Source organism: Dasypus novemcinctus, chromosome 13 (assembly GCF_030445035.2).
Source record: "Dasypus novemcinctus isolate mDasNov1 chromosome 13, mDasNov1.1.hap2, whole genome shotgun sequence".
NCBI classification, from domain to species: domain Eukaryota; kingdom Metazoa; phylum Chordata; class Mammalia; order Cingulata; family Dasypodidae; genus Dasypus; species Dasypus novemcinctus.
Genome location: NC_080685.1, coordinates 23,276,801 through 23,290,231, shown reverse-complemented (window position 1 = coordinate 23,290,231; position 13,431 = coordinate 23,276,801). Strand labels below are relative to the sequence as shown.

At 46.0% G+C, this 13,431-nt stretch overlaps 3 non-coding genes across 3 annotated transcripts; 1 reads left to right on the top strand and 2 right to left on the bottom strand.

The window, feature by feature from the left end:
* Positions 1 to 1,791: 1,791 nt before the first annotated feature.
* Positions 1,792 to 1,862, top strand: TRNAG-CCC (transfer RNA glycine (anticodon CCC)). The gene has a single exon. It is a non-coding gene; the product is annotated as a tRNA-Gly (tRNA).
* A 2,367-nt stretch (positions 1,863 to 4,229) lies between these two features.
* On the bottom strand, positions 4,230 to 4,393 carry LOC111761007 (U1 spliceosomal RNA). The gene has a single exon (XR_002794499.1). It is a non-coding gene; the product is annotated as a U1 spliceosomal RNA (small nuclear RNA).
* Positions 4,394 to 5,438: 1,045 nt separating this feature from the next.
* Positions 5,439 to 5,510, bottom strand: TRNAE-UUC (transfer RNA glutamic acid (anticodon UUC)). The gene has a single exon. It is a non-coding gene; the product is annotated as a tRNA-Glu (tRNA).
* Between the last annotated feature and the right edge of the window lie 7,921 nt (positions 5,511 to 13,431).

The following is a 13,431-nucleotide window of genomic DNA, read 5'->3' as shown; positions in this document are numbered from 1 at the left end:
ATCCCTCTCAGGACTGTTGAGGCACATGCCTCAGGAAGCTCCAGAGCCATACAAGTGACAGCTGAGAATGAAGCAGAGTGGCTCCACCAGAAAAGTGAACATCGTGAATACCAGCCCTTGTGGTGCCAAGCACAGCAGTTCCTGCTGCTTGCTATTCACCAACTGGGTGTGGCCTTAATGTCACTTCAATGATTGTGACATCAGCAGCCTCCTGCTCTTGGAAGGGGCAAGATACACTTTCACTACTACAGACACTGCAACAGGACTCCTATAACAGGTCAGCTATTGTTTTCTGCCTGGAAAAAGAGTCCTCACAATGATGGACTAAGTTTAAATTCAGCACTGAGGTATGGCCCCAGGTCCAGTGAAGATGCTAAGAGCAGGACCAAGGAAGGCATTGAAATTATGTGATAAACTTCCAGCTGTGCCACAGCCCCAAATGACGAAGTAACAATAAATCGTCATTGCCTATGCCTCAAACTACACAAATTGGGGGAAATGAGGACATTTTTTGATTGAGTACTGGCCTATATAGCCTTGCTGGTAGGAAATCTTAAGTCCATGAGAAATAAGTCATCACTAGTTGAAAGTCTGTATAATCAGCTGTAGTTATGGATTATGTATAAAATGCTGTTCCAAACTTGGAAGAAAAATTACAAAATGTAATGATGGCTGGAATTGTCAATGGACTAGTCACTAAACCCTATGACTTGGGGAGAAAGTTGGGAAGGAGGCTTTCTGGGAGAAATGTTGCTTGTTGGTCTTTGTTTCTTTTGAATTTAGTCCTCAGAAGCACACAACAAGCCCCTTCGGGTATGAAGCTCCAAGAACCACGGAATCTGCCTTCATTGCTACAAAAACGAAAAGGGGGAAATGTGGGAAACTGGCTTACCTGTTCCCTATTTGTTGCACTTGTTCCCTGTTACTGTAAACATTGCCGAGCTATTGAGGAACAGCTGCTCTGGAGTTCCTAATAATTATGATGCAGAAACTAGGGTGGGGCTCTCAATTTCAGAAGCTGTGAGTCCCCTGCTCCCATCTTTACCTCCTCTCCTGTGTCTTTCTCTCTGTCCCTTTATTTTGTAAAGTTGTGCATTGCCTTCTCTTCAAGGCAACCTACCATGCAGCTGATAGCACCAACTGAGGGCAGGCTTCATCTTCATGAGTCTTTTTACACTAGGGATATATAACACATCTATCCAAGGCTGTGAATGCCTGGCAAAATAGATGCATACTATTGCCATCATGATGACAAGACCGAGTCATTCCTTTGGCACAGAAAACACCTCAAGAGATCTAACGCCACTGACCAAATTTGTTTCTCCATTATGTCTCTTGTAATCCTGGCCGTTTTCTTGGCATTCTACTTCTGTTGCTTATTTCTTCCCTGAATGAGAATTGGATTTACCAAACCTCGCAAAAGAGGTCCCTTCTCAGACCCTCTGAGTAGCACCATGGGGTTGACAGTTGAAGGTTTTGGGTCATCAACCAGGGCCCGGGATGAATTTCTCATGTTTTTGGAAGGAATCTGTCATGCAGTTGGAAAGGGCCTTTTTCAGACTTGCACTGACAAAAGAGGTGTTCTGATAGTTTAATTTGCCCATCATCACTTTATCCTGTTGCCTGAGCCAAGTGTCCTTTGCAACCTTTGGCTTTGGGTGTTGTCGCTCGGTCTTTTGACTCCATCCTCTGAAAATAATACTGTGGAAAACTGCCTTGGAAAACTTAAGTGTCATTAATAGCCATTCTCTGTGAACGCAGTTGCTGGGAGAGGAGGTATAGTTCACAGTGGCACTGGTGGTTCAGTGGTAGAATTCTCACCTCCCACGCGAGGGACCCGGGTTCAATTCTCGGCCAGTGCACATTGCCATCTGGAAGAATGCTTCTCGATTTCTTTTCTGGCCTCATACCTCCCTCACCCTCCTTTTCAACCATTACCCAGTGCCTGCCACATCTTTTCCGCTTCTTACTGCCAGCACTGGGTGCCCCAAAAACCCACTCTTCTGCCAACACTCTTACAACTCAAAAGCACAAAAGGCACTACAAAACCAGTAATACTTGGCTCATGTTCTCTTCTCAGTTCATTTCTACCTTCTGAAATCCTGCATTTGTCTTTAATTACTGCTCCTACCTGCTTTTCTCCATGTCATTCCTTTTCTGCCTTTGAATTGGGAGACTGAGCTCGTTCAGGAGTTCCCAGGATTCTCATTCAAAGGGGTTTACCACCCTCGAGGGACTCTTTTGACTGCACCGATATGTGCAGTGTTTTCATCTTGGATCGGTCCAGAATATATTCTAATTTCAATTACCTTTTTTACTTTGGTACAAGGATTCATGGGAAGGGTTCCAAAGACATGGGAGTTCCTTCTTATATTTTCGGAACTGAATTCTACATGTTGACTGAAGACGATTTTGTTTTCCTTCCTCCAGGCTGTTTTGGAATTTGCCTCTACTGTCCTTGGCAGTCAGGACAGTCAGGAAACACCACACCAATCTCATGTCCTAACTGGAAGGGGAAAACCCATGAGAGCTCAAGTTTGTGGCCATGAATTCTTGTGACCTGTTTTTTTTAAAAAAAATTCCTCTCAGATTCAGTTTGTAAAGTCAAGGTGGCTCTTTACAAAGAAATCTGGAATTTGAAGGGATAGGAGTAGATCAGATCACACTGTCCCCGAGGGCACAGGATTTGCTGCAGCAACTTCTTGGGGCAAGGACCTCCTGAAGGACTTCTCAAAATCGCCTGGGAAAGAACTTGAAGTAAGTCCTCTTTGTCCTCAAGCCCACTGAACAGAATACCTTATAAACCACGTTAGCAATCAACCTCAGGGCATAGGCAGCTTTGGGGACTCCATTTTTACTTTGTGCCCTGGCTCTTGCAAAGGTTCCTGGCAGGCTGGCCATGCACTTCCAGTCCAAATGTTTTCACGCTCTCTATCAAGTTTTAAAAGGGAGAAAACGTCTCTAAAAGACATTGTATTCTCTTACTTAGACAACAATTACAGGATGACACCCCGGAGGTAAAAGATGGATTTAGAATCTCTGGACTAATAACAGGCCACCTGAGAAAAAGGGAGAGTGGTCTGAACCTCCTGTGCCACTTGCCAGAGTCTTGCTCCCACCAGCCGGTGCTCTGCACTGTCTGCACCTCCAGCTCCATCCACTGACTGTCTCTCCACAAGTCCGTCTGGCCACACCTCCCCACCCCAGCCCCGGTCCTAGGTGGGAGTACAGCCAGGTTACCTTTGGCACTCACTTCAAATGCTCAGGTTGTGGAAATGGTACATGTCGGCTACAGGAAACTTGGGTACGGCATTGTGGAATTCTGTGTAGCATGGGTGGGTCTTCGGAGAAGAGGGGCATGGATTCCATGTGGGCATGTCCCTCCACATTATCCTCACCCAGGGGAGAGAGCTATAGCCAGAAGAGGGGCCAGGGCAGATTCCTTCTTCCCTGGCAAGAAGCACAATATCCTGTATACAAGCAAGCGTACCATGGGAGCGCACACTTTCCCCAAATCATAGTGAGATCCTGATATTGTCATCACTAGCCACTTTAGGTTCGCTCATTGGGAGCACACAGAGAAAACAGGCAAGTGCAGGCAAAAGGAAGTGAGTTTCAATGAAGCCAGGATGTTGTGTCCACTGTCCAGGCTCCCTAACCTTGAGGGGAAGCAGCTGTGGAGATTTGCCCTCAAGGCTGCTTGTTGGCAGAATGTGTGAAAGTTATGCATTGGCTGATTGGCGAAAGGATGGCTGAAAGAACACAAGTGCCAAGGACAGATGTCTGTGAATATTCGCTAGGCAATTTATCATTCACCAATAAAGTGGTGTTGGAACAGTTTTAATATATTCAGTCATGGAAAGGAATGCAATTGTGAAAAAAAGGAATTGGAAAATAATGACCCAGAGGCTAACACGGATAACCATGGTAAGACTAGATGACAATTACTGGATATTAATGTCACTGTTGTACCTTGCTGTACCTTGGTTCTGTTATGTGTCAGGAGAGCCATAAAAAAGGGGTGATTCTGGGGTGGTGGGAGTGAGGTTTCTGGGGCAGAAAGAAGACCAGAACAGAAGAGGAAGCGGAGGAGGAGGAAGCCAAGTGAGGCACCAGGAGTCCACGGATAAGCCAGCCTGAAGGCACGGTGGGGGTGGAACCCGGAGGCTGCCAGCGTTATGACCGTGTCCTGGCTGTGCTTGCCAAGTCTGCCAAGAAACACAAAACCCCGCGGGAGAGCGCGCTCGCAGCCCCCCAGCAACACAAACTGCACAGTTGAGTTTCCCCGATGCGGGGAAATCGCAGGGCTCAGCAGGTCCCCAGTGCACTGGACCAGCCTCGCCCTGGGAAAGCCACCGTCGTGACCGTGGTGTCCCCCCTGCCAGGTAAGCACGCAGGCAGCGGGCGCCCGCACGCCGTCACCGCATTCTTCCCGCCGCTGCCTCCCAAGCCGCTCTCCCCACGTCGTTCCAGCCCCGGGCGCCAGCCGCAGCCCACGGCGTGGGAACTCCCCTGCCCGGAGCAGAGACCGTGGCCCGGCCGCCAGGACGTGGCTCCTCTGCATCCGGCACAGCTGCCTCTGGGGCCGCAGTCAGCCTCACCTCCCTGCGTCTCCGCGGGGCTCTCAAGGGACACTGCCTGGCCTCCTGTCCATCCGCTGTCTCCAGCCCGCTGGGCGACACTGCGTGGCCACGAGAAACCTGCACAGCACCGAGGTGGGCGGCGGGGGCGGCTGGGGCAGGGGCCGTTTACGGGATGAACCCACCCCCGCCGTCTGCTTGTGGGTGGGGCCGGGGCGCAGGGCGCCGTCTGCACGTCCTGGGGTTCATTTGTGCCCCTGCCTTCTGCTCCTGGCGCTGAAGGCGCTTTCCCATTTCCTCCAGGCTCCAAGCTGCGCGCGTGGGGCCCCGAACCTCCTCACTTACGGCGGGCGGCCCTCGGGGACCTCACCCACGCTCACCTCCCGCCCCCCTCAGCGGGGGTCGCGCCCCGTCCCCTCCTTCACAAGCCTAATAAACACCTGACCAGCAAACGGCGCCGAGGAGCCCGAGCTGCGTCCCCCGCCCTCCCGGCCCTGCCCGGGCTTCCACCTGGGTGATTCCCAGCTCAGGCAGTCCCGCCCCTGGGGCGGGGGCGGCGGGGGCTGCAGAGGACGCCCGCTAGAGTCTAACGCCTTAGGGATTAGAATCGCTGCATGCCTGGCAGGGGAAAGAGGTTGAGTAACTCTGGATCAGCCGCTTCCTCCGTGAGCGGTGTGGACTGAGGGGAAGACTCGCAGGCCTGAGAAGCGGCCCACAAGCCCTTCTTGCGCGTCCCCCCAGTTTGGGGGTGGTTGCCGAGTCTCTTGGCATTCGGGCCTTTGAGCACAGCTGGCAGGCTTGTGGGGATGCATCAAACCCCGATCACCGGTTCCACAAAGGCACCCAAGTGCAAAAGCCTTCCCTGGCCGGGAATCGAACCCGGGCCGCGGCGGTGAAAGCGCCAAATCCTAACCGCTAGACTACCAGGGAGGTGTGGGTTATGTGCTTGCCGCACTCCTCCAGCCTCCAAAAGCCTGGCCACCCAGGGCCGGAAAAGGGCCCCTCCCAGAAACCTTCCCAAACTCAGGGCCTCCCTGCTTTCTCCAAAAGGCACCCCGCACGCCACGCACTGAGTGCTCTGCCGGACCAGGGTGGTGCCGGCAAGACCCATGAGGACCACAAGTCAAGGAGCCGAGGGCCTCGTGCTGGCCTTTGCCAGGAGCCAAAGGCGGACACATGGTGGCGGGAGCCAGGCCTGTGGACCAGGTGGAGGGGAGGCAGCGAGAAGGGGAGAGGCGCCAGGGAGCCCAGGAGGCTGAGCACCCACGGACCTGCCTCTCCCGCCTCCTAAAGGACTCAGGCAGATGCCATGACTGAAGACAGGCTGGATGGAAACCTCCTTCCAGGAGCAAGGCCTCCAGGTCAACTAAACTCCGGCTCCTCTGCCTACAACCTGCCGCACCTGCAGTTTTCCCAGCTTCGGTGGTGGACACTCCATCATCATCTCAGTCCCAGAAACGCAGGACTCTCTTTGCCCCGGGGGTTTTCCCCAGAGGCCACATCCAGTGAGTCAGCAGTTCGTGCTTCCTCGTTGGTCCTGGGTGGACTCTGACCTACACTGGGCTTTCTCCTCCTGGGCACTATGGATATTTACCTTGGACAGTTCTTTCTGGAGGCTCTTCTGTGTCTCTGCCGACTCCATGGTGTTAGAACACCCGCCCACCACTACCCACACACATAAAAAACAAAAAACACAGAGGGCTAGGGTAATCAAGTACCTCAGACGGAACTCAGGGCTAGGCGGATTTGGGAATGGGAAGTCCATGATATTGCAGGCTCAAGGTATGTGAGTCTCTGGAGCGTGGGCCACCAGGGTTTAGGGGATACAGACCTTGGAACCATGCATCCAGTAAACACAGGGTTTGGGAACACTGCAACACAGCAATGTTTTCAGGGATCACTGTGGCCAGGTCGCCAGCCCTAGGGGAGTGGTCCCACACACAACTGCTGACCTCCCTATCAGAAACCCAAAATTCTACCTCTTGCAAGAATCTCTTCTCTCACTGTCTCACCAAATCAACGTCCAGACACCTCCTGCCCTGCAAGTCCCCGAAACAGCCCGCTCCAGCAGGACTCCAACCCTACTCATCCGCTTCTTTGCAGGAGAGATTATGAAGTCCACACACTCAGATGCCATCTTGCCCCACCTCCCTCTTATGGACTCTTTATTTCATGCAGTAGTTGTGAAATACCCTTCCTGATTTTTTAGTCTGTGTATTTGCATCTTCTCTTTTCTTGGTTACTTTAGTTAAGGGGTTTTTCTATTTTGTTGATTTTCTCCAAGAACCAGCTTTTGGTTTCATTTATTTTTTCTAGTGCTTTCTTATTTTCTATTTTATTTAGTTCTGCTCTAATCTTTGTTATTTCTTTCTTTCTACTGCCTTTAGAGTTAGTTTGTTGTATTTTTCTAATTCCTCAAGGTATGCAGTTCATTTGATTTTTTTTTTCTTTCTACTTTTTTTATATACGCATTTATGGCTATGAATTTTTACTACTTTTTCTGCATCACATAGGTTTTGATATGTTGTGTTGTCAATTTCATTTGTTTGAAGGTAGTTACTGATTTTTTTTTAAATTTCCTCTTTGACCCGCTCTTTGTCTAAGAGTGTGTTGTTTAACTTCCATATCTTTGTGCCTAATATAGTTCTTTGGCCATTACTGAATTCCAGCTTCATCCCTTGTGGTCAGAGAAATTACTTTGTATGATTTTAATCTTTCTGAGTTCACTGAGAATTCTTCTGTGACCTAGCATATGGTCTATCTTGGAGAATGATCCATGTGCACTTGAGAAGACTGTATATCCCACTGTATTTAGGTGTAGTGATCTGTGTATATCTATCAGGTTGAGGTCCTCAAATGTATTATCCAAGGTCTTTGTTTCTTTAATGATTCTCTGTCAAGATGTTCTGTCTAATGGTGATAATGGTGTATTAAAGTCCCCCACTATAACTGTAGTGGCATCTATTTCTCCACTTAAGTTTTCCAGTGTTTGCCTTATGTATGTTGGGGTGCCATGGTTAGGTGCATAAATGATTATGATTGCTATTTTGTCTTGAAATATTACCCCTTTTACTAATATATAGTGTGTTAGTGTCTGTCTTTGTCTCTTACAATAGTTTTTCATTTAAAATCTATTTTGTCCAATATTAGTATAGCTACTTCCATCCTTTTTTGGTTATTATTTGCTGATAAGATGGTTTACCAGCCATTCACCTGAAGTTTCTTGAATCCCTGGGTGTAAGTTGGGTTTCTTGTAGACTGCATATAGATGGGTCACATTTCCTTATCCATTCTGCCAATCTGTGTCTCTTGACTGGTGAGTTTTATCCATTATCATTCAGTCTTATTACTTGCAAGGAATTACTTATATTAGCCATATTTTCTATGGGTTTATGTATGTCATATGTTGCTTTTATTTCTCTTTTTATCTTTTCAGTTTTTCTTACATTCTCCTACAGCTCTCTCTCCTGTTTTTTCCTTTCAACCTGCAGAACTCTCTAATATTTTTTTCTTTCTTTTTTTTTAAATGCTTCCATTTATTTAGGTCCCATAACAATGTTGTGTAATTTTCTGTCTACAAATCCTTTACATTCTTACATAAGTTTATTCCTAGATATTTAATTTTTTATTTATTTATTTATTCATTTATTTAATTTCCCCCCCCTCCCCTGGTTGTCTCTTCTTGGTGTCTATTTGCTGCGTCTTGTTTCTTTGTCTGCTTCTGTTGTTGTCAGCAGCACGGGAACTGTGGGCGGCGCCATTCCTGGGCAGGCTGCGCTTTGTTTTCACGCTGGGCGGCTTTCCTCACGGGCGCACTCCCCATGCGTGGGGCACCCCTACGCGGGGGACACCCCTGCGTGGCACGGCACTCCCTGCGCGCATCAGCGCTGCGCATGGCCAGCTCCACACGGGTCAAGGAGGCCCGGGGCTTGAACCGCAGACCTCCCATATGGTAGATGGATGCCCCAACCTCTGGGCCAAAGTCCGTTTCCCTCTAATATTTCTTGAAGAGCAGATTTCTTATTGGGATAACATCTTCATTTCTGTTTATCTGTAAATATATTGAACTCTTCATCTTTTCTGAATGCCAGCTTTGCTGGATACAGAATTCTTGGCCAGAAGTTTTTTTGTTTTGTTTTGTTTTGTTTTTAGCATCTTAACTATGTCATACACTGCCTTCTTCCTCCATGGTTTTAGATGAGAAATCAGCACCTCATCTTATTGAACTTCCCTTTTATGTGATGGTTTCCTTTTCTCTTGCTGCCTTCAAGTACATGTGTTAGAGTAGGCCTGTTGGGATTTGTACTGTTTGGGGTGGTTGAGCTTCCTGGACATGTACATTCATCTCCCTCCATAGGACTGGGATGTTTTCATCCATTATTTCTTCCAAGACTCCTCTGTCCCCTTTCCCTACTCTTCTCCCTCTGGGATGCCTATATTGTGTATGTTTGTGCATTTTGTGTTGTAGTTCAAATCCTTAGGACCTTCCTGGATTTTTTCTCTTTTTATGTATCTGCTCTACTATCAGTTTGATTTTGGATATACTCTCTTCCACATGACTAATTCCTTCCTCTGCTGATTCAAATCTGCTGTTGTGTGCTTCCAGTGTATTTTTTATTTCTTTGAATGTGCCTGTCTTCACCATTGTATTCATCATCTTTTTATCTATGCTTACAATTTCGTAAGTATATTCTCCCAATATCTTCGTAACATCCTTCATCTCTTCCTTCACTTCATTAAGTTGGTCCATGATATTTGTTGGACAGCTTTGACTAGTTGTTTGATGTTCTGCATCTCTTCCCAGTTTGTAGTTTGTTCTTTGGACTGGGTGATGTCTTCCTCTTTCTTGGTATGGCTCACAATTTTTGTTTCTGTCTGGTCATCTTTTTATCTTCATGGGTTTATTCCATTGATTAGCTTATCTCTCTGCCCTAGGACTTTGTTTAGTTGCTGTTTTTTTTTTTGTATATGTTAATTTTTCTCATTGACACTTCTTCTTCTTCTGTTTTCTTGCTGATTTCTATGTTCCCCTGAAATAGGGAGCTGAGATGGTGCAAGAGAATGATCACCTCTCTCCCACTCTGGAAGTCCCCAGGTTTGGTTCCCAGAGCCACTTAATGAGAATACAAGCAGACACAGAAGAACACACAGCAAATGGACATAGAGCAGATAATGGAGGGAGGGTGAGAAATAAATAAAAAAACTAATAAATTCTACGTTACCCTGAAAGAAAATGTTTAGGTGCAAAGAAAATGAAAGAGGTAAGAAAAGTAAAAGGATAATACTACTAATAATAGTAAGAGTTAGAAGAGGACCTGTATAAGACCTAGGAAAATATTTAACTCAGTAAGCAGTGTCATGTAATAGGAATAATAAAGTGGAGTACCTACAATGAAATGGGAAACCAAACAGTGAAATATATATGGAATGAATTAAAAGGCTAGAATGATAAGGAGAGAGGGAAAGAAAAAAGAATGGACAAAGGAAAAAAGTTAATAAATGAAAAACAGAATAGATGAGATGAAGTAAAAACCAGAAAAATTGAGGACTAAACACAGGTGGAATGTAAAAACAATGATTGAAAGCAGGTGATAGAAAGATGAAGGAAGGAAAAAAGATAGCATTGGTAAGCCAAATTGGTGTACACAGAAAAGGGGAAATCTAGGAAGAAGAAACACAACAAACAAGAAAGAAGGCAGCTGCAATTAATTTTACAAAAGGGGGATCAGGAAGAGAGGAAAAAGAAACAAGAAAACAAAAACAAATGAACAAACACACAAGCAAGCAGTAAGCAAAAGCTAAGGAAGAACAAATTTCCCTCTTAGGTCCCTGTGGAGCTTCAAAGGCTGAAGGTATTCATCAATGAAGTAACCTGCAGCCTTCCCTGTGCAGGTTTTTGGACTGTGTTTTAGAGAGTAAACTTAGTTTAAATTTTTTTTTAAAGTACCCTTTTTTTTGGGGGGGGGGGGGAAATAAGAGACCCAAGAGCAGCTAATACAAAACTAATAATTATGTGTTCCCTGTCCTGAAGGATCAGCTGGATGTTTGATATCCCAGTGGATCACTGCTCTAAGAGGAGCTGGGAATTGAACTAGGGATCTCATGCATTCAAGGCAGACACTCCTCCACTGAGCTAAATTTGCTCTTGGGCCAGTTAGGTCTTCCGAAAGCTCTCCAGTCATTTTTCCTCTTGTGTAGGTTTGACTCTATACTTGTATGGATTCCTGCTGATTAGGAGTCTGTCCCTGCCCTGTTTCTATTCTTATTCCTCTCTCTCCCAGGACAGCAGGATGCACTAACCTGTGTGAGGAAATCACCCCTCACCTCTGTCAGGTTGAGTTCCCATTGGAAATACAAATGGGACCTTGGTGACTGAACTCACCACCGAAAAATGACTCTCATCAGTCTTCCAGACCACCACTCCTTCCAGGGGATCCTAAACAGGCTCTTGGAAGCTTATTAAGCCCTTCCTACTGCACACCTCCCTTAGGGGAGTTGAAATTTTGATAGTTTTCACCACAGGACTAGACAATTGCCTTACTCTGCCTCTTCCTGGCCAAGTTCCTCAACCCAAGTTGGCTAGGAAATCCTGGTTAGCTCCAAGGGTGAAGCAGCCTGAGGAATGGGGAACAGGTTATTTCAAACCAAGAGACTGCAGGAGCCAGGTGGGAGGGGAGCAGTTGGGAAGACAGAGCATCTGGCTTTGACTCAAAATACTCAGGGTCTTGACTCAACGTCTCTGGCACCAAATGTGTGCTCAGCAGAGCACCGAAGCGGTGGGGGAAAGTTCTCAACCATGCCATGAATATTCAAGGTGTGTCTCTTCAGGCCATTGGCTTTGGCCTCAGCTATTAACTGACAGGTTGGTGGTTGAGCCACCCAGGGCACCGGGCATGTGAGCTCTTCATAATTTATCAAAGTCTTTCATCCCTACCTAATTTACAGATAATAAAACTCACCCATTTGAAATCTACAATTCAATGATTTCTAGTACCTTTATACAATTGTACAGCCATAAACATAATCCAGTTCTAGAACATGTTCTTGGATCTTCCAAATTCCCTCTAGCCCCTTTGCAGTCAGTCTCTGCACTCTCTCTCAGCCCCAAGCAACCACTAATTTGCTTTCTGATCCTATAAATGGTCTTTTCTGGACAGTTAATGCAGATGGAATCACACCATATGTGTTCTTTTTGAGTGGCTTCTTTCATCAGCATAACGCTGATCCAGTAAAGCATTTTAGAACATCATACATTGAAGATAGGTGGGGGAAATCTACCAATTAAGTGTCTCCTAAAGAAATGTAGCCCTTCCTTGGATACTAGATATATAAAAATTGTGTAACTTTGTTGCCAACAGAACTTTCTGATCCTTTAGATATTGCTGGAATATCTAAAGGAACTCAGTGTTTAAGTTGGACCACCAGAAGTTTGGAGAGCACTTCAGCTTGATGGCAGAGAGAATACACATGGTGCTCAGTGTGTGTCTCTGTCCAAGAAGTTGGTGGTTGGAGTCCATCTAGGCAAACTAGGTTTTGCCTAATCCAGGTCCTTGAAAGCTGTGTTTGTGTTGCACTTTCTCATTTAACCAGCCTTTCAACATTATCCTCCATCTCTCTACTTTAAATCATACTGGGAACACACTGGCAGAACCCCAAAGGTTCACATTACTAAAATGGTTTAGCAGAAAGAATTATTTCTCACAAATAATTTGAATCAGTAGGTGTGTAAAGATATAGCTCTGGCTTGCCAGATGCTAAAGCTTGTTTGCACATTGTTCTGGATTTGTGAGTGATGAGCTGGTTCACAGGAGAGTCTTGAGATTGGCTTCATTTGGCTTGCCTTGACTGTGATCCCAGGCTGCAGTGCATTGGTGACTCTACCAGTCTGAGAAAAAGAACTCCTTGATGGGGATTGAGAAAAATAAAAATTTTGAAAACAGAGATGATTTTTTTCTTTGTTTTTTAAATTTATTCCCCCCACCCCTTGAGGCTTGCTTGCTGTCTGCTCTCTGTGTCCACTTGCTGCGTGTTCTTCGTTTTTGCTTGACTCTCTTTTTTGCATCATCTTGCTGTGTCAGCTCTCCATAGTGTGCAGGCTGTCAGCTCTCTGTGGCGCACAAGCCAGCTTGCCTCCACAAGGAGGCCTTGGATGTGAACCCAGGGCCTCCCATATGGTAGACAGGAGCCCAATCAATTGAGCCACAGGGCTTCCCAAGATTATTTTTTTCTCATTTCCATTCAATTGGCACTTTAGATAAGAGGGAAGAGTTACAAAAAGAGGAAGATTGCAGATGTCAAAGTTGATCTGGAGGAAAATAATGGTCATGGTTTTATCACTCTTCTTGGATCTATGCTGGTAAGTGATACTTAGTAAAAACCTCCAAATGTGAGCTCAGTTAAGAGGCTAATACCAACTTGCCATAGGAAATAAAGCAGGATCATAAACTCCCAGATACTGTTAAACTGACATCATGTATTTTACCATCTTCATTATTTCAGAATTTTGGTTCAGAACATTAAGGAGACATTGCTCAAGTGAGGGAAATGTCCCTCAGAGTGTCCTTCCTTCAGGAAGTAAGGAATTTGTAAGAGTTCCATGAAAGGGGATGCAAGGTTTTCATCTGTGGTTCTCTGATTTCTTTTACTCATGTTAGTTTTAGCAGATGTTTATATGAAAATAAGAAATCAGAATAGCAGAGTGAGGCATCAGGGTATAGGTTTCTATTTTTGCAAAACAAATTACACAGAGCTATTGAATTAGTGGTTCAGAATAATGCACAGTTAATAGTTCACCGTTCACCTCATACCCACCAGACCAATCTCTGTGCATTTAAGGAGTCATGTGATTAGT